This window comes from Bos javanicus, chromosome 7, assembly GCF_032452875.1.
Source record: "Bos javanicus breed banteng chromosome 7, ARS-OSU_banteng_1.0, whole genome shotgun sequence".
Taxonomy (NCBI): domain Eukaryota; kingdom Metazoa; phylum Chordata; class Mammalia; order Artiodactyla; family Bovidae; genus Bos; species Bos javanicus.
Window position 1 is genome coordinate 71,679,964 of NC_083874.1, and position 21,850 is coordinate 71,701,813.

At 43.1% G+C, this 21,850-nt stretch overlaps 1 long non-coding RNA gene and 1 pseudogene across 1 annotated transcript in view; one reads left to right on the plus strand and one right to left on the minus strand.

The window, feature by feature from the left end:
• LOC133251599 (uncharacterized) overlaps window positions 1-21,850 on the plus strand; it is a 155,073-nt gene that overhangs the window by 19,255 nt on the left and 113,968 nt on the right. The gene's annotated exons all lie outside the window — the stretch shown is intronic.
• Window positions 3,571-3,737, minus strand: LOC133252243 (U2 spliceosomal RNA; annotated as a pseudogene).

A 21,850-nucleotide genomic window follows, 5' to 3' on the forward strand; every position in this document is an offset into this window, starting at 1 on the left:
TCTATGCATTTAGTAGAAGTTATATGGAGGGAGGTTCCTGATGTGTTCAGTGAAGGAGGTGAGTGTAGAAAAATGTATAGTGTGATTTTTTTTTTTTTTCAAGAGGGAAATGTACATGTGTGGGTGTGTGTCTCTATGGAATCCAGTGGGTCGTGGCTGGTGAGGTAGCAGGCGATTTTTCTCTCTTTACTTATACCTTCTTGTCCAAATAAGAAGAAAAAGAATTCTCAATGTATATATGTTACTTTCTAAGAATCCATCCATTGTGTAAACCAGTAGTTTTCAAGTGAGTTTCCTGGACAAGTAACATCAGTATCACCTGAGAACTTGTTCAAAGTGTAAATTCAGGGTCCACCCTTAACACTTTAAGCAGTGTTTTTTGACCTTTTCAGACTCTTTATTTCCCCTGTACCCTTCCTTGCATTTTTTTTTCTCTCCTTCTCATCCTCTCCCTTCCTGCTGTGATCAATGGGATCTCAGAGGCAGATTCATCATCCTTCTGGCTCTGCTTGGGAGAGGACATATCAGATACTCTTGGAGAGGTGCTTTGGGAGTAATAATACTAATGGAAGTATTGATTTGCCATCCTCAGATAAAAGGGAAAGGCCATGATTTATCAGCTTGCATTGATGGGACACAGTGGGCAGCTGGACACATACTGAGTAGTTGCTATCTATCCATATGACGAGGCTACTGAGACTTGGTGATTTAGGGACACAGTAGTTTCTTGAGTCCTCCAAGCTGTCAAACCTCTGTTAGTTAAGGTGAAGATTCCTATATTAGGGTGCTGCAGAGAAACAAGAACCAATAGGATTATATATACTTGGAGATTTATTATAGGGAATTAGCTCACATGATTATGGAGTCCCACTTGGTGGGGTTAGTCAGCAAGCTGGAGACCCAGGAGAGCTAATGGTGAAGTTTCAGTCTGAGTTTCAAGACCTGAGAATCAGAGGAGAGGGACCAGGTGGTATTCCAGTCTAAAGGCCAACAGGCTTAAGGCTCAGAAAGAGCTGATGTTTCAGTTAGAGCTCAAAAGCAGGGGCAAAATTGTCCCAGCTCAGCAATCAGAGAGGAGGTATTCCATCTTAATCCCAGGAGTTCAGGTTTTTGTCTATGTAGGCCATCAACTGATTGGATAAGACCCACCCACACCAGGGAAGGCAATCTGCTTTACTCAGTCCACCAATTCCATTTTTTTTTTAATCTTAATGGCAAGCCATTCCAGTATTTTTGCCTGGGAGACCCCATGAACAGAGGAGCCAGGGGGGCTAAAGTCCATGGAGTCACAGAGTTGGACGTGACTGAGGAACTGAGCACATGGTTACCTTACAGTGTGATGCCAGTTTCTACACGGGTGCATGCTAAGTCGCTTTAGTTGCGTCTGACTCTTGGCAACCCTATGGACTGTAGCGCACCAGGCTCCTCTGTCCAAGGGATTCTCCAGGCAAGAATGCTGGAGTGGGTTGCCATGCTCTCCTCCAAGGGATCTTTCCCACGCAGGGATTGAACCCACATCTCTTATGTCTGCTGCATTGGCTACCACTAGCGCTGCCTGGGAAGCCCTGGTGTTAGTTTCTACCATACAACAAAGTGTATCAGTTATACATATACACGTATCTACTCTTATTTCCTTCCCATTTAGGTACCTCAGAGCACTGAGTAGAGTTCCCTGTGCTAATCAGTAGATTGTCATTAGTTGTCTATTTTATACACTGTATCAATAGTGTGGGGCTTCCCCTGTGGCTCAGCAGTGAAGAATCCACCTGCAATGCAGGAGACTGGTTCAATCCCTGGTGAGGAAGATCCCCTGGAGGAGGGCATGGCAACACACTCCAGTATTCTTGCCAGGAGAATCACACGGACAGAGGAGCCTGATGGGCTGCAGTCCGTGGAGTCGCAGAGTTGGTCGACAGTTGAAGCAGCTAAGCACCACACTATCAAGTGTATATATGTGAATCCCAATCTCCAAATTCATCCCATCACCTCCTTCACCAATTCCAATGTTAATCTCATCTAAAATCACCCTCACAGATACACCCAGAACAATGTTTGACCAAGTATCTGGGCACCTTGTGAGCCAGTCAAATTGACATATAACATTAACCTCCACAGTTCCTTTTTCATATTTCTTCACATCTAGATTATCTTGAACTCTTTCCTAATAATATTTCAGAGCTTGGATGTAAAGTGCTTTGGGGTGTGGGAGGGACCAAATACCTTGCCCTGTTCTTTGTTCTTTGCCATTAAGGTGCTTTGAGGAACTGTTTTTGAAGGCAGTCCTACTTCTACCTCCTGAGGCAGCCCTTCCAAGTAGAAGAGCTGTTTCAGTTATTCCTAGGAAATGGCTACAGTAAAATTACAACTTTCCTATATTATGTGTTTGCAATGCTCCAGGTGTCACAGATGAAGAAGTATGTCTAGATGAGAAAACTGAAGCTCAGGGAGGTTATATACCTTGCTGAAATATCACACACTAGGAAGTGTCACTTACTGTTAATCAAGGCTGCCTATGAGCCTTGTTCTTTTCTGAGCCTATGTTCTTTTCACTAAAGTTTGTACTGGGCTTTACAGTTTATAAAGTACTTTAACACACATTATTTCATTTGCTGGCCATAGCTTTCCCCAGTGAAGTAGATATATCCATAATTTTAGAGATGGGGAATGCAGTTTTCAAAGGCTTCACACCTTGTCTATCTCCTGTGTCATGTAGCTAGTAACTAGTGAAGCTGGGCCACAAATCCAAAATCTCAAATAAAAAGATAACTTTTATTCTAAAAAAATTCATACGAAGCATATAAGCTTCTTGGAGGATAAAGAAAGAGCACCCCTGCCTCGGTTTTTCTAGTGTAACTGAAAACAGACTAGTATACATTGAGGTTCACCCTAATTCACCTGCCTATGTCTTTGGTAAGCAGGAGTGAGCCCTTGTAAATGATCAATTCCACCCTCCACAACACAGTTATACTTTAAAATATATTACAATTATGTTGTTGGTAGCTTTTAAGAAACCATAATGTATTTTTTGCCTTGGGTCTTGCCATACTACAAACAGTAGTCGGATTCCATCTGCCTCTGGGCAACAAGTGTGTTTTCTTGTTTTAAAAAACTAACATATTTTATTGTATAAGTTTACTGCAAAGGAACTCTGCAAATGGAGAAAAGTATGAAAGAGAAAAAATTTAAATTATAAAAAATTTTTACTATGCAACAAAATATTCTTTAAATTGAAAATTTGGGAAATTCAGAAAATCGTAAAGCAGAAAACTATCCATAAGCTTATAGATGTCTATTTTGGGGGCTAACCTGATGGCTTAGCTGATAAAGAATCCACCTGCAATGCAGGAGACACAGGAGATGCTGGTTCAACCCCTGGGTTAGGAAGATCCCCTGGAGGAGGAAATGGCAACCCACTCCATTATTCTTGCCTAGAAAATCCCGTGGACAGAGGAGCCTGGTGGGGAGCCAGAGGAGTCCACGGGGTTGCAAGAGTCGGACATGACTGAGTAGGTGTGTGTCTATGTCTATTTTGGCTTATGCCTTATCATTTTCACTTAAAAAAAATACAGTTGGGATTGTTACTTAAATGTAATATGTCTGTGTGTCAGTTCTGTTTTCCTGTTATTTAACATCTTGTCATAAGCATTTCCTCATTTCCTTATAGATCTTTCCCATTCATTTTAAACTGATAAGAACAGATACTACACTTGATCTTAGCCAAAAGGCCAAGAAGCGATTTTCATGCATTTTAAATGGCTGCATATGTAGTTCGTAGAGTGGCTGTGCCTTTGTTTGTTTATCTTCCCCTCTTATTGGACATTTAGAACCTGGATCTTCTAAATCCAAATCTGTTCTCCCGCCCACACATGTCTGCTTTATTTCCTTTTAGCCTTTTGCTTACATTGATTCAGGCATTATTTGTGATGACCTTAATATTAAAAAAAAAAAAAGCCTAGTCACTTCTTAATCAGTAGTGTGCAAAAGTGCTAATGTTAAGGCTTTACTAAGTACTGAGTTCTTTCTTCTTTAAAATAGTTTTTATTGGAGTATAGTTTCTTTACAATGTTGTGTTAGTTTCTACTGTACAGCAAAATGAGTAAGCCATTCATATACATATATCCCCTCCCTTTGGGATTTCCTTCCCATTCAGGTCACTGCAGGGCATTAAGGAGTGTGTCCTCATCGCGTGCATGCTAAGTCATTCAGTGTGTCCCACTCTTCATGACCCCATGGATTATAGCCCGTCAGGCTCCTCTCTTCATAGGATTCTCCATGAACAGAATACTGGAATGGGTTACCGTGCTCTCCTTCAGGGGATCTTTGCATCCAGAGATTGAATGCTGTATCTCTTATGTCTCCTGCATTGGCAGGCAGGTTCTTTACCACTAGTGCCACCTGGGAAGCCCATGTTCTTATTAGTTATCTATTTTATACATGGTATCAATAGTGCATATGTGTAAATCCAAGTTCTGTTTTAAGACTTTGAACAGATTTCATTAAAGTTACCATTTCTGTTATTCTCGTCATACAGATGATACCACAGAGGCACAGAGAGGTTAAGATAAGTATCAGAATGCACTCACTGGTACTGAACAACATAGTCAATTTACAGAACCTTATACAAATAGTTATTTATTCAGTCTGCAATGAATTGACACTTTTGAACTGTGGTGTTGGATAGAATCTTGAGAGTCCCTTTGACTGCAAGGAGATCACATCAGTCAGTCCTAAAGGAAATCAGTCCTGAATATTCATTGGAAGGTCTGATGTTGAAGCTGAAACTCCAATACTTTGGCCACTTGATGCAAAGAACTGACTTATTGGAAAAGACCCTGAAGCTGGGAAAGACTGAAGGCAGGAGAAGGGGACGATAGAAGATGAAATGGTTGGATGGCATCACTGACTCAATGGACATGTGTTTGAGTAAACTCCAGGAGTTGGTGATAGACAGGGAAGCCTCACGTGCTGCAGTCCATGAGGTTGCAAAGAGTCGGACACGACTGAGTGACTGAACTGAAAAAGCAGCTAGCTATTGGTACTGGTTCGGAAGCTCAGTGACATTGAGACTGCTGTCACTCCAGTCCTCTTTTCCTGTGCCTCTTGGTTTTAACATGGCTGTGTGATTGCTCTAGACATCACATTGCCCTGAATTGGGATGTGATTCAATTCAGGGCAGAAGTTCTGACTTAACACTCCTGCCCCTTTTGTCAGGAAAGCACATCTTCTTCCCAGAACTCCCTTTTTCACTCAGCAGAGTTCCACTCATGAACTGTGTTTTACATGATCATTGCCAACCAGAGAAGAGTCTGGGGAAAAACTTACTAACCTCTGGAGAGGAAGTTGACCAGATGAGAATGATTGGGTAAGGACTGTTGTGTCAGTTAACCTACAGTGACCACCACAAGATACTTGCCAAGGTCAAGTGTTGGTCTTATGTGATCCAACCAGCCTGTTTCACACAGAGGCTAATGCCTATTAGCTGGGAATGTTTTCTTACACCTTAAAAAGTGGCTGGACTAGAAGTGGCCTGGAGCCTGCAAACCTCCTCTTTCACTGAGCATAACAGTATCTAATACATGCTAACATTTTCATCAATATTAGTGTCACTGCAAAGTGCTGTTAAAATAGAAGTGTTTTTCACACGTTATGTGTCTATGGTGGGTCCACCGCATCATTCTTTTGCTGGAGTGCCACTTTCTTGGCATTTATAACTGGGTAACAAATCTGCAGCTCACTGGGTTCATATCCTCAGGCTGCAGCAGAAGGAGAGGAGGATCTGTGAGCTGTTTGGGCTAAAACAAGTTGCTGTATTACTTTTGTCTCAGCCCTGAGCATATTCATCAGGGGCCTGGCTACAGGTGAACTGAGCTAGAGGCTGCATAGTGGCAGTGCTGAAAACTATGGCTGGACCCCACTTCTTGAAAATACGGCTTTATCTAATTAGGAGGGGGCTCAAAAAAGATCCATCATTTACTAGAACTATTAAATTGTGGCTATTTCTAGAGCAGAAGTCTAAAGTAGCAATTAACAGGAATGTTTTGTTTAGGGCTGGGATGAGGTGAGTGAGGTGCTTAGAATGTGAAATTTGAGGGGACGTTCACTCTCATGGTCACTTGCATGGCCCTGGTTTTATTATGTCTTTACTAGTTGTAGTTGTTCATTGTTCAGCCACCCAGTCGTGTCCAACTCTTTGCTACTCTGTGGACTGTAGCATGCCAGACCTCCCTGTCTCTTACCATCTCCTGTAGTTTGCTCAAGTTCATATCCATTGCATTGGTGATGCCATCCAGCCATCTCATCCTCTGATGCCCTCTTCTCTTTCTGCCCCCAGTCTTCCTCAGCATCAGGGACTTTCCCAATGAGTCAGCTGTTTGTATTAGATGACCAAAATATGGGAGTTTCAGCTTCAACACTAGTCCTGTCCTTCCAGTGAGTATTCATGGTTGATTTCCCTAAAGACTGACTGGTTTGATCTCCTTGCTGTCCAAGGGAATCTCAAGAGTCTTCTCCAGCCCCACAGTTCGAAGTAACTCACTAGTTACTAATGTCTAGAAAGTGGGATCATTATTTACCAAATATTTTTTGATCATTTCTGTGTGCCCAGCACTATTCCAGTCACTGGGGATACAGTAATGAATAAAATAGTTGTTATTGTTCCCATGGTATGGATATTCTAGTAAAAGTGAGATTTCATATAGAAATCTGGACTTTTGGCTCAAAGTATCAGAAGAACTGATAACTGTGAGCAGGCTTTCCCATAAGACAACTGTCACTCAGATTTGAGGAGCTGCTATCTCCTTTTAGTTGAGGTGTGAGTTTGTTACACTTTCCATCACTCCCTACTGTGATTTTTGATCCTAACGGGATCTCTATAAGTGGATACCACTATTATTATTATTGCCATTTTGCAGATGAAGAAACTGATGCTCAAAGAGATAAAGTGACTAGCTTGGAGTCTTCTGGCTACAGAAGGTAGAGTGGGTTCTTTGCAACTTTGGAGGCTGAGATTGTTTCCACCGAGCACAGCAGTGATTTGGGAGTCAGGAACACAAGATATATCAGCAAGCAAAAGCATCCAGCCTATACAAGATCAAATTAGAGAGAGGTATCAGCAGGAAACAGGTGGCACCTCGAACTAGGAGAACTCAAGAAGTGTTCATAAAGAAACTATTTACAAAAGTGTGGACAGAGTGTAGGGAAACCACAAGGCACAGTGCAGAACCCCAGATTAGTAACAGTGGGCCTCTATTGCCACTCTGAGACCTCTAAGGGCAGGTGACAGACTGGGTTAATGGAACTGGGGAGACAGGACTGTGGAGAAGGCTGCATAGTTGAGCTGAGACCTTAGAATGCAGCTGGCCCTTGGGGACCCCACTGGGAGGAAACTTGGGGAATAAATCTCCCAAGTTCTCTCTCCTCCTTCCCATTGATCACTTACCAGTGACAGACTCAACTGGAGGTCAGAGGATGAGGAGTCAGTTGATGCATCCTTCCAATCTGGGCGTCCTGGGGGTACAACAGAGCAGGGTGGAGAGCAGCAGGGAGTGGCTCAGGAGGGGCAAGCAGAGGCACCTGGCACAGGGGCTGGTCAAAGCCAAGGGCATTTTAGGGGACAGGGCGATGATGGGTAGGGGAAGAAATGAAGATAATTGTGAATTCAGGGTTCAACTTTGTCTTAGTTTTGCCAATATATTTTTTAATTGAAGTATATCTAGTTTGCAGTGTGTTAATTTCTGTTGTACAGCAAAATGATTCAGTTATATGTAACATATATCTATGTATGTACACATTATATATATATATATACTGTTAAAAATATTCTTCTCCATTACAGCTTATCACAGGATATTGAATATAGTTCTCTGTGTCATACAGTGAAGCCTTGGTGTTTATCCATTCTATGTATAAAAGCTTCCATCTGCTAAGCCCAACCTCTCGCTTCATCCCTCCCCTAAACCCCTCCCCCTTGGCAACCACCAGTCTGTTCTTGATGCTCGTGATCCTGTTCCTGTTTTGTAGACAGGTTTGTTTGTGTCATATTTTACTTTTTTGTGGGGGGATGTTGTGCCACGTGACACACAGGATCTTAGTTCCCCAACCAGGGATTGAACCCATGTTCCCGTAGTGGAAACATGGACTCTTAACCACTGGACCACCAAGGAAGTCCCCATTTGTGTCATATTTTATATTCCACATATAAGTGATATCATATAGTATTTGTCTTTCTCTTTCTGACTTATTTCACTTAGTATGATAATCTGTTGTTGCATCCATGTTGCTACAAATGGCATTATTTTGTCCTTTTTATGGCTGAATAGTATTCCATTATATATGTACTATCTCTTCTTTATATTTTAAATGATTGTTTTGCATGTTCGTTTATTTATTTATATTTGGCTGTGCCAGGCCTTCATTGTTCGTGTGGGCTTTCTCTAGTTGTGGCAAGCAGGGGCTACTCTTTGTTGCAATGTGCGGGGTTCTCATTGTGGTGGCTTCTCTTGTGGAGCACAGGCTTTAGGCAAGCAGGCTTCCAGCACAAGGGCTTGGTAGCTGCGGCTGTCGGGCTATAGAGCATAGGCTTAGCAATTGTGGTGCATGGGCTTAGTTCCTGAACCAGGGATCAAACCCATGTCCCCTGTGTTGACAGGCAGATTCCTATCCACACCAGCACCAATTCCTATACCATAACTTCTGGTTCTATTCATCTGTCTATGGACATTCCATATCTTGGCTACTGTGAACAGTGCTTCTATGAATATAGGGGTGCATGCATCTTTTTGAATTAAAGTTTTGTCTGGATATATATCTAGGAGTAGGATTGCTGGATCATGTGGTAATTCTCTTTTTAGTTTTCTGAGGAATCTCTATACTATTTTCCACAGTGAATGCACCAGCTTACATTCCCACCAACAATATAGGAGGGTTCCCTTTTTCCCATACCCTCTCCAGCATTTGTTATCTGTTGACTTTTTAATGATGGCCATTCTGACTAGTGTGAGGTGGTGTCTCATTGTAGGTTTTAAAAAATTAATTCTTATTGGAATATAGTTTGCATTACAATGTTATGCTAGTTTCCTGCTATTAGTTGAGTTCAGTCACTCAGTCGTGTCTGACTCTTTGTGACCCCATGGACTGCAGCAGGCCAGGCCTCCCTGTCCATCGCCAACTCCCGGAGTTTACTCAAACTCATGTCCATCGAGTCAGTGATGCCATCCAATCATCTCATCCTCTGTTGTTCCCTTCTCCTCCTTCCTTCAGTCTTTCCCAGCATCAGGGTCTTTTCAAATGAGTCAGTTCTTAGCATCAGGTGGCCAAAGTATTGGAGTTTCAGCTTCTGCATCAGTCCTTCCAATGAATATTCAGGACTGATTTCCCTTAGGATTGACTGGTTGGATCTCCTTGCAGTTCAAGGAACTCTCAAGAGTCTTCACCAACACCACAGTTCAAAAGCATCAATGCTTCGGTGTTCAGCTTTCTTTATAGTCCAACTCTCACATCCATATATGACTACTGGAAAAACCATAGCTTTGATTAGATGGACCTTTGTTGGCAAAGTAATGTCTCTGCTTTTTAATATGCTGTCTAGGTTGGTCACAACTTTTCTTCCCAGGAGCAAGCATCTTTTAATTTCATGGCTGCAATCACCATCTGCAGTGGTTTTGGAGCCCAAGAAAATAAAGTCTGCCACTGTTTCCACTGTTTCCCCACCTGTTTGCCATGAAGTGATCAGACCAGACGCCATGATCTTAGTTTTCTAAATGTTAAGTTTTAAGCCAACTTTTTCACTCTCCTCTTTTACTTTCATCAAGAGGCTCTTTAGTTCTTCTCGCTTTCTCCCAGAGTGGCGTCATCTGCATATCTGAGGTTATTGGTATTTCTCCCAGCAATCTTGATTCTAGTTTGTGCTTCATCAGCCCCAGCATTTCTCATGATTTACTCTGCATATAAGTTAAATAAGCAGGGTGATAGTATACAACCTTGACGTACTCCTTTCCCTATTTGGAACCAGTCTGTTGTTCCATGTCCAGTTCTAACTGTTGCTTCCTGACCTGCATACAGGTTTCTCAAGAGGTAGGTCAGGTGGTCTGGTATTCCCATCTCTTTCAGAATTTTCCAGAGTTTGTTGTGGTCCACACAATCAAAGGCTTTGGCATAGTCAATAAAGAAGAAGTAGATATTTTTTTGGAACTCTCTTGCTTTTTCAATGATCCAGGGGATGTTGGCAATTTGATCTCTGGTTCCTCTGAATTTTCTAAAACCAGCTTGATCATTTGGAAGTTCATGGTTCACATGTTGTTGAAGCCTGGCTTGGAGAATTTTGAGCATTACTTTGCTAGCGTGTGAGATGAGTGCAATTGTGCGGTAGTTTGAGCATTCTTTGGCATTGCCTTTCTTTGGGATTGGAATGAAAACTGACCTTTTCCAGTCCTGTGGCCACTGCTGAGTTTTCCAAATTTGCTGGCTTATTGAGTGCAGCACTTTCACAACATCATCTTTCAGGATTTGAAATAGCTTAACTGGAATTCCACCATCTCCACTAGCTTTGTTCGTAGTGATGCTTCCTAAGGCCCACTTGACTTTGCATTCCAGAATGTCTGGCTCTAGGTTAGTGATCACACCATCGTGATTACCTGGGTTGTGAAGATCTTTTTTGTATAGTTCTTCTGTGTATTCTTGCCACCTCTTTTTAATATCTTCTGCTTCTGTTAGGTCCCTATATGTATACATATATCCACTCTTTTTCAGACTCCTTTCCCATTTGGTTACCACAGAGAATTGCCTAGAGTTCCCTGTGCTACACAGTAGGTTCTCATTAGTTACCTATTTATACATAATAGTGTATATATGTCAGTCCCAGTCTCCCAGTTCATTTCACCCTAACTTCCCTCCATGGTAATCATTCATATTATAGTTTTGATTTGTGTTTCTCTAATAGTTAGCAATGTTGAACATCTTTTCATGGGGCTATTGGCCATCTGTGGGCTTCCCAGAATCCTCCTGCTGAGCAGGGGATGCAGATTTGAGCGCTGGGTTGGGAAGATCCCCTGGAGGAGGAAATGCAACCCACTCTAGTATTTTTGCCTGGAGAATTCCATGGACAGAGGAGCCTGGCAGGCTACAGTACACGGGGTCACAAAAGAGTCACTAAGTCACACAACTTAGTGACTAAACCACTACCACCACCATTGGCCAACTATGTTTCTTCTTTGGAGAGATGTTTGTTTAGGTCTTCTCCCATTGTTCAGTTGGCTGTTTATTTTGTTGTTGTTGTTGAGTTACATGAACTGTTTATATAGTTGGGAAATTAAGCCCTTGTTGGTTGGATTGTTGGCAAGGATTTTTTCCTTTTGGTAGGCTGTCTTTTCATTTTGTTTAAGGCTTCCTTTGCTGTGCAAAGGCTTGCAGATTTGATTCAGTTCAGTTCAGTTCAGTCACTCAGTTGTGTCTGACTGTTTGCGACCCCATGAATTGCAGCACACCAGGCCTCCCTGTCCATCACCAACTCCCGGAGTTCACTTAAACTCACGTCCATCAAGTTGGTGATGCCATCCAGCCATCTCATCCTCTGTCATCCCCTTCTTCTCCTGCCCCCAATCCCTCCCAGCATCAGAGTCTTTTCCAATGAGTCAACTCTTCGCATGAGGTGGCCAAAGTATTGGAGTCTCAGCTTTAGCATCAGTCCTTCCAAAGAACACCCAGGACTGATCTCCTTTAGGATGGACTGGTTGGACCTCCTTGCAGTCCAAGGGACTCTCAAGAGTCTTCTCCAACACCACAGTTCAAAAGCATCAATTCCTCTGTGCTCAGCTTTCTTCACAGTCCAACTGTCACATCCATACATGACCACTGGAAAAACCATAGCCTTGACTAGATGGACCTTTGTTGGCAAAATAATGTCTCTACTTTTGAATATGATACCTAGGTTGGTCATAACTTTCCTTCCACGGAGTAAGCGTCTTTTAATTTCCTGGATGCAATCACCATCTGCAGTGATTTTGGAGCCCCAAAAAATAAAGTCTGACACTGTTTCCACTATTTCCCCATCTATTTCCCATGAAGTGATGGGACCAGATGCCATGATCTTCTTTTTCTGAATGTTGAGCTTTAAGCCAACTTTTTCACTCTCCTCTTTCACTTTCATCAAGAGGCTTTTTAGTTCCTCTTCACTTTCTGCCATAAGGGTGGTGTTAGGTCCCATTTATTTATTTTTGTTTTTAATCTTGTTGTGTCAGGAGATGGAAGGTCCAGCTTTGATGGGGCTGGGATATCTCTTGCTCCTTCTCTCTCCCTGTCGGCCATGCTTAGCTACCTTGCCTTCTAGAAATGTCATTGATTCCATGTCAGAGATTCTGCACTTTTGTAACACAGGGCTTGAGACTTTTGTCTTGGTGACTTTTCCAAATGCACAAAAGGTTGAACAATGCAGGGAGGTACCTTCTTCTAAGTTTTCAGAAGGGTATAAGAGCTCATTGAACCCTAGGGTTGTAGAAAGCTGTATCTTCAAACATTCAAGACTGATCTGTTTTTAAATTTTTCCTCTAAAAGCTATTCAGTTTAATACTTCTTGTCAAATACTATATATCCTGCTAAATTGAGCCAGATATTACCACTACTAAAAATCATTTACTTGCTTGCTTTCAGAATTCTGTTTCTGAAATCAACCTAGACCAAGGTTTTGGATCTTCAGTGGATTTTAATCAGTGTGTTTCAACCATCTTTACAGTGACATTTCCCATAGGTTTATGAGTATCAGAGGTTTATGAGTATCCCTCTCAGCATAAGTAACAGTAACAAAATCAGTAGCACTTTAGCTAGTACTATAACAATGCAAATAGTCCTTAAACCTAGTATTTGTGGCTCAGAAACACATGTACTTCTGCAAAGCCATAGCTTCAGGGAGGGACATAGAATGACTGGGTGAGAATATTCACAAGAGGAGCATGGTATCATAATTAATTTAGGGAACAGCTGTGACACAATTGATTATGTTTTTATGAGCTTTTCTCACTCTTTTTCCTTTTTAATAGAACCCCAGTATTGTTCAGAGACTAGGCAAGTCATGGGCCTCTCCAGTCTTAGGGAAAAATTGTTTGCCTATTCCAGGCTGAATAACTTTGTCCCCTTTACCAGTGATTGGGTTAGCAGGGACACGGAATGCAGGCCTAATAGGATGTGAGAAGTCTGCTATGGATAGTTCTTGAATAGGTTCTTATTGCTAAAAAAGAGTCACACAGAAAGAAATAGTTGCCTCTTTTTTACCGGATAGTATCACAATGGCAGCTGTGGCACCAGTTGATGTGAAAGGAGCTCATGCAGAGGGTGGAGAGTGCAAAGATGCTCTAGAATGTCATAATTCAGGTAACCACAGGATTCTCTGACCCAAGTCCTAGCCTAACTTAGGTCTTATATGAGACAATGCATTTCTGATGGTTGACACCACAGACACAGGCAGCTCAGATCTGCCTACCCATGAACAAGTTCTGTTCTGAGAACATAAGTCCAATTTGCTCATAAGTCCAACAAAGTTAGTCTAGGCACCCAACTAACACAATTGGCTAAATAGTCCTGTACTGTAATATATTTATAATATTGATGCTTTTCACACAAATAATACATAAAAACAAGCACAAAAAATAAGGAAAGCATTTTAAATCTTACAGTACAGTTGAAAAGTTCAGTAGTACAGTAAAACAGTTGGCATACAGGAGCTGGCCTCAAGTGAACAGGCAAGAAGAGTTACTTGACTGGAGGAGGCAGGGGGGTGGGAGATGGTAGAGCTGAAGCATGGTCAGCAATAGGAGACAGAGGGCAAGCTGCAATGTCACTCATGCCTGACGTTGATGGAACACATGTTCACACCTTTGAAAGTTTGCAACTTGAAGGTTGCAATATGTAGGTTCATATGTAGGGGGTTTACTGTACATAGATGTAAAACTTCAGTCAAAACAGAAATGTTAAAAATAGAAACTGGAGTTAATCCTGAGTTCTCATCACAAGGGAAAAGTATTTTTTGTTTTGTTTCTATATGAGATGGGTATTCACTAAACTCATTGTTATCATTTCATGATGTATGTAAGTTGAATATTTATGCTGTATACCTTAAACTTATATAGTGCTATATGCCAATAAAACTGGAAGGCAAAATTAAAGAAGCTGGAAGCCAACTATAATTCTCTACCTCCTACCTACTGTATTAATTGTCATTGTTGTTCAGTTGCTCGGTCGTGTCTGACTCTTTGCAACCCCACGGACTGCAGCATGCCAGGCTTCACTGTCCTTCAGTATCTCCTGGAGTTCGCTCAAACTCATGTCCATTGAGTGATGTCATCCAACCATCTCATCCTCTGTCGCCCCCTTTTCCTCCTGCCCTCAGTCTTTCCCAGCATCAGGGTCTTTTCCAATGAGTCAGTTCCTTGAATCAGGTGGCCAAAGTATTGGAGCTTCAGCTTCAGCATCAGTCCTTCCAATGAATATTCAGGGTTGATTTCCTTTAGGATGGACTGGTTTGATCTTTTTGCTGCCCAACGGACTCACGAGTCCATTGGGCAGTCTTCTGAGTCTTTTCCAGAACCACAGTTTGAAAGCATCAGTTCAGTGCTTCAGCGCTCAGCCTTCTCTGTGGTCCAACTCTCACATCTGTACATGACTACTGGAAAAACCATAGCTTTGACTCTATGAACCTCTGCGGGCAAGGTGATGTTTCTGCTTGTTAATACTCTTTGTCATAGCTTTTCTTCTAAGGAGCAACCGTCTTTTAATTTCATGACTGTAGTCGCCGACCGCAGTGATTTTAAGAGCCCCAAGAAAATAAAGTCTGTATATAAACTATGTTAATATGATGTATAAAAAATAGGATCTTGAATAGACATACTTAACAGGACATCTTAAATTCTTTTATATGAAAAATGTAGATCTACCTCATTCTTTTCAGCAATTGTGTAATATTCTGAAGCATGGCTAGATCATATTTTAAAGACCTGAAAAAGTGGTACTTTAAAAAAATGTGATCCATGGGTAGTTATTTTATGTTCATCTCTGCCTGATCTCTGCCTTCTGTCATTTCCAGCAAAGGTTGCTGTCTTTCAGAAAGGCACGCACAGGGAGAAGGCATGTGGCCCTGTGAAGGGACACAGGATTTGGGGTCAGGCAGATTGGGACTGGGATTCAGCCCTACCATGCCCTAGCTGTGTGATCTTGGAAAATAATTCAGTGCTTTATATCTCCATTGCCTCACCCTCCCACACAGGGATAGTAAAACCTACCTCTTAAAGTTATTGCAAGGGTTAGAAATAATGTATTAGATAACACATGACCTAGACTAATACTCAGTGAGTAACAGCAATTATTCTATGAAAGAAGCCACTTCCATGAACTAATGTAATTGTCTTTATTTTCACTGAACACACAATGGACAAAGATGCAAAGGATTTGTTAGCCCAAAATAATTTCTTGAAATTATTGAGCAACTGTATCCCAAGTGGCACAAAGTAGGTCCATGAAAACAAATAATCTAAATTCATGTTTGTGTCACTCTTGTTAAAGGAGTTAATGTAAACAATTAACCTTCATTTCATGGACAGAGTCCTGCAGATACATACAATATGAGCGATTTATCAAATAGGCCAAAAAAACAAAAAAACACAGTAAGATGATTTTAGTAGGCTGGAGTGATAGGCTAAATTAAGCAAGATGAACTTTATTAGGGGAATGTGTAAAATTCAACTGTTTGGTTCCTTTTCTTTATTTGCATAATACAGAATGGGAGAAGTGAGATTTAATAGCAGATATGAAAAAGGCTTAGGTTTTATGTGGCTGAAGCTCATTGTGAAGCTGTGACTGAGCAACTTCACTTTCAATTTTCACTTTCATGCATTGGAGAAGGAAATGGCAACCCACTCCAGTGTTCTTGCCTGGAGAATCCCAAGGACCAGGGACCCTGGTGGGCTGCCATCTATGGGGTAGCATAGAGTTGGACACGACTGAAGTGACTTAGCAGCAGCAGCAGCAGCAGCAGCAGCAGCAGCAGCAGCAGTGTGATCCAGCTGTCTAATTAGGTAAATGAAATCTTAGTCCTTCCAAAGTCCTTGTAAACTCAGGATGAGGAAAGTGATGCGTCCACTTAGTTTGCCTTCTCAGATCACATGAGCTTTCCTGGTGGCTCAGCCGGTAAAGGATCTTCCTGCAATGCAGGAAACCTGGGTTCGATTCCTGAGTCGGGAAGATCCTGTGGAAGAGGAAATGGTTACCCAGTCCAGTATTCTTGCCTGAGAAATCCCATGGATAGAGGAGCCTGGCAGGCTACATCCATGGGGTCACAAGGAATTAGACATGACTGAATGACTAACAGTTTCATTTCTTTCATATCACATGCTATAATATGAGGATGATGAGTAACTGGCATACAGGCTGAGGCTTCGTGTTTGCATGCCTCAGCATATAACTCTAATTCATCATATTCCACTGCATTTAGAGGTAACCTCTGAATCCTTCTCAACAGGTCTTTAAGGTGGTCAATATTTTTATTATTATTATTTTTAATTTTTGGCTGCACCCCATGGCACGCGGGACCCTAGTTCCTGACTAGGGGTATAACCTGCTCCCCCTGCATTGAAAGGCAGAGACTTAACCACTGGACTGCCATGAAAGTCCAGCCAATATATATATGTTTTTAATATTTACTTTTATTTATTTGGCTACACTGGGTCTTAGTTGTAGCATGTAGGATATAGCTCTTGGACCAGGGACAAAACCCAGGCCCTCAGTGTTGGGAGCATGGAGTCCCAGCCACTGCACCACCAGGGAAGTCCCCAGCCAGTATATTTTGAATGGAGTTGGCATGCAAGAAGAAACCTGTTGGTAGCCAATGGACTGCAGGCTTCCTCCCATTGTCTCCTTCCAAGGACAATCATTATGCTTAAATCATGTAATCCAGCCTTTTACTAGCCACAGTGGATTGGATATAGACTTAAGGTCTGCCAATCCATAGGCTGGTTAAAGAGCTTTATCCAAACCAGAACAAGTTCCCTCACTTTGATTCTTCTGGAAGTCTGAACTGGGGAAAAAAGGATCATGTCAGGAGGTTGGCAGCAGGCCAGGGAGCTATTGTAGAGGCCAAGGCGGGGACATAAGAAACATAAGAAAACAGAAGCAAGAACGAGGAAGCAGAAGCTATGAAGTAGAGAAAATCTACAAGAGGAGGGGGATAAGGAATTGGCTGGTGGCAGCAAAAGTGGTGGAAGAAGAGGCAGAGCTCTGAAGGTAAATGTCACCCTGCTGCTAAGGGATTAACAAGGTCTCCTGTCCCCTGTCTGGAGATCCAGCTGTGTTGCCATTTCTATTTTTCCCAAGAGGCCTTATCAGCCTGGTGTCCAGTCAGGCTGGCCAGAAACTTGAGGTTCTTGTTTTTCTGAAGTCTGCTATAAACACCTCCTCTTGCTTGAGGTGACCTGAGGGAATCTTTGTTCCTTGAAACCCAAAAACATCTACTTAAGATTCTGTGTCTAGCTCTGGGCACCATACTGGCAAACCAGAGCAGGTCCCAAAGAGAGACAGACTAGAATGGTAAAGAAGCCTGGGAATCTCACAGAGAAGGCGCTTTCAAAGGTACAAGGGTGTTCATTCAGAGCAGTGGTTCTTAAAGTGTAATTCCCAAGCAGCAGCAGTGTCAGCAGCATTGGCATCTTAGAGAGGTAGATTTCTCGGCCCACCCCAGACCTACTGAATCAGAAACCCTAAGGGTGGGGCCCAGCACTCTGTGGTTTAGCAAGATCTTTACATCTGATGCATGCTCGAGTTTGAGAACCACTGGCCTAGAGAAGACCACACAGAGTATGAGCACCATCTTTAATTATCTGAAGGACTGTCAGGGGAGGTGTGATATGAGACCCTCAAGGGCAGCGCTAAAGCTAGAGCTTAGACAAAATGTGGAGACAGATTTCAGGGCAATAGAAGGAGGACTTTGCAAGCAGTTAGTGTGGTTTGAGAATGGTTTGTGACTGCTGGGTAGTGAGCTGCTTGTCCCTGGTGGTGTTCAAGGAGGAAGCTACGTGACTATCCAGTTGATAGATATTGAAAAGGGCTGTGAAGTCCACAGGAGGGAGAAGAGGAGACTGAAGGAGGAAGTGTGAATTAGGAAGACTCTGTAAACCAGGAACAGCGATTGAGGACTGGCATCCTGGTGCCTTGTTGCCATGGTGACAGGGGGGCTGGGGCAGTAACAAGACAACCATGTGTACAGGAGTTACAGGTGGGGCTTCTTGCTGTTAGAGGCAGATCCACAATCCTGGTCTCTGTCACGAAACAAATCCTAACATCTAGGACCAGGAGTCTGCGTTGGAATTTGCCTAATATCCCTATCTGTAAACTCTAGCTCTTCATTAAACAGTCTTAAGCAAAGGCAGAGACTCTGATATTGGGGCAAACATGTGGAGGCAACCTAATCACTCACTCACCCAAACCTCTTGCTTGGGACAGGCAGCTGCATCTAGAATAATGAATGCCAATATCTAACTGCCACATTGCACTTAGTGGATGCAAAGGTTGGCTCTGGAATCAGAAGGCTGGACATGTAATTGCATGACTTGAGCAAGGCTACTTCTCTCTGTTTTATTTTTATTGTCTTTTATTTGTTTTAATTTTCTTTCAATATTTATTTATTTATTTGCTGTGCCAGGTTTTAGTTGCTGCACATAGGAACTTTAATTGCGATTTGTGGGATCTTAAGGGTTGGCATGTGGGATCTAGTTTTCTGACCAAGGATCGAACCGAGCCCCCCTGCATTGGGAGTGAGAAGTCTTAGCCACTGGACCACCAAGGAAGTCCCTTTCTTTTCTTTTAAATTGAGGCTTGTCTTAGTTGCCATCTCATAGGATTGTTTCAGGGTTGAGATAATCCATGATGAGCACTCAATACATTTAATTATTATCACTGCTATTACTGTTGGACCTCATCAAACTCCTAAATTACCTATGAGGAAGGTAGGGTAGGTTTTATCACCCCCATTTTACAGCCCAAGGAACCACAGTGCAGGATGTGTAAGACCAGGCTGACATCACACTGCTTTAGAATTAGTGGCAGATAAGAACTAGAAATTAGTTTTCTGACTTCAGGTGGCCAGGACAAAGAACAGATCCTGTTTGTGTGTTCCAGAAAGGAGAGCAGAATTAGTTTTTTGAAAAGGCAGTATATGCATGTGAGAAACATTCTACAAAAAGGCACGTAGTGAAAAGTCAGTCTTTCCACGCCACTAACCTCTGGTCTCCTCGTCCCTTTCTGTTGATGGACTCTGGGCGACCTCCAGGACCTGGTTCACATGTGGACAAACCAGGGTTATATGGATCCCTGGGCACTATTTCTAAGGCCTGATACTGTTTCTGTCTCCAGTTCCAGGCATGTGTGTGTGTGTGTGTGTGTGTGTGTGTGTGAGGAGGGCTTATGAGGGCATATAGGGGTTTGGAATCTAACCTTGCCCTTGGATCCCTGGGCACTATTTCTAAGGCCTGATACTGTTTCTGTCTCCAGTTCCAGGCGTGTGTGTGTGTGTGTGTGTGTGAGGAGGGCTTATGAGGGCATATAGGGGTTTGGAATCTAACCTTGCCCTTGGAAAGAGAGGCCAGTGGGTTTGTTGCCATTTAGTTGTTAAGTTGTGTTAAACTCTTTTGCAATTCCATGGACTGTAGCCCACCAGGCTCCTCTGTCCATGGGATTTTCCAGGCAAGAAAACTGGAGTGGGAGGCTATGTCCTCCTCCAGGGGATCTTCCCAACCTAGGGATCGAACATGAGTCTCCTCTGTCTCCTGCATTGCAGGTGGATTCTTTACCACTGAGCCACCAGAGAAGCTCTCAGTAGGTCTGGGAAGTGCCAAGGTGACCCAGGGCCAGTGCCGGGTGACCTCCTTTGGCCTCCCTCAGGGTTGGGGACCTGTGAGTTCTTCACCGTGTTCTTGAAGGCACAGGAAGGTGGCCTGGAGGCATAAACCTGAGACCACCTCCCCTCGCTCTGAGTCTGGCTTTTATCTCTTTCTTAAGGTGCTCTTATTTCCTCTGCTCCTTCCAGTCTTCTTGGGGAAGAAATCTGAAGGGGACCCCTCGACCCCAAGCTGTTGGATCATCACTCCTGCAGCACAGGACAGGGGTGGGGACTCAGATCATGGATCTACAGGTTGCAGGCCCAGGGGTCCCAACTCCTTGGCTCACTCAGACTCACTCAGTTTTAGTAATCCTGATACTTTCCTAGCTTAGAGGAACAAACTTAGTATTTATTATTACTATTATTATTTAGCTTCTAGAAGCTGCTCTCTGACAAACACCTCATGCTTGGTAGCCTGCCAGTTTGGTCAGGAGACAAGGGATGGGGCCAGCCAAAAATACAGTCCTTTCCAGGGTCAGCTGGGCAGAGAGAAAGGCTCTCTGTGCTGAGACCATCAGAGCAGATTTCTATGCTTCCTGGTTGCTCTTCCAGGCTTAGTTTCTGGCTTCCCCTTTCCTTGGCCTGGAGTTTAAAAGATTCTGTGAAGGCCTTGCTGTGTTGCTTCACTGAAGCTGTCCTCAGCTGGGTCTTGACTCTCTGATGCCTGGAACTATTTAAAAACATCGCTGTCAGTTAGCTCCTTGCTGGACTATGCAGGCTTGAGTGTGTCCAGGCAAGGGGAACTCACCACTTCTGGAATCTCTCCATCTCATTCTTAGATGGTTCTAGAGAGAGAAGAGCAGAACCAGAATTTGTGGCCATGGCTGTTTTGAATTGGCAGCTACTGGGCTCCTAACCTCAAATTCCTCTTTCACTTAAAAGTCCTATGGGTTCTTGATCCCAGGATGTCTCTGAACATTTTTCTTAGGGTCAGGTTTCCACTGGCCCATCTAAAGCTTGGATGGGCTGGGCTGGGCCTGTTGCTCATGGGAAGGAGTGTAAATGTAGGAGAAATCCCTTTGTCACAAGAGAGAATCAGGGAGGGGATGGACAGAGTGACTTCTGAGGTCCTGTCCTTAGGCATTTGGGCTCTACATTCTCTTATTCTCTGAAGAAGCCAGAGTCTGCAACTTGGGGGCCTTATCCTTAATGCAAGGAGAACAAGTTGGAGAAGTTACCATGTCCTGGGATGAGCCCAGGAGCTTTCATCTTTTTCTCACTTTGCTTCTCTTCTTTTCCCCACCGTTTCCTGCCTGGGTTGGGTACAGCCAGCAGCCAGAGCTCCGGAGCCCTGTTATTTAAAAATTCAGCTGTCACCATGGCAACCTGCATCCTGCTCCATTTCAACCAGAGATACAAAGAAGCAGTGAAAGGGAAAGTTTAATAAGATTTTTTTTTAATTTTATGAATCTTACTGACAGTGTCTATCTTTTTGGGAAATAGAAATGTTCCATTTCGTGTTGTTATCAAAATGCCATTCATTTTCTGCCCCTTGGCTTCTGGAGGGTCACCATTACTCCTTGCTTTCTAGGGGTTGCTAACATCACCCCTACTCTCCCTCCAGAATGGGTGAGGGGTCTTACTTGGCATTTCAGCTTTCTGAAAGACTTTGAGGCTGGGTTAACACTAGAGCATGTCCATGGCTTTATTCTTCCTTCCATTTCCCTGTCATCCAATCAGAGTCACATAAGGTTAGTCAAAGCGTTCAAGATCACTTACTCTGCAGTGCCATTTCTGATTTTGCATGTCTAGCGACTATTTGCTCACATTCTGAGAGTACTTCCTTCATCACCCCTGGGGGTGCCTGGTTTCTGGTTGTGTCAATCCACGTGATTCTGGTGGAGCCCAGAACTTCTCCTGACCACAGCAACTGGCTCATGTGTGGGCATGTGGCCCAAGGGCACCCACGAGGCAGTCCAGAGAAAGCCCCTCTGTTTTTCT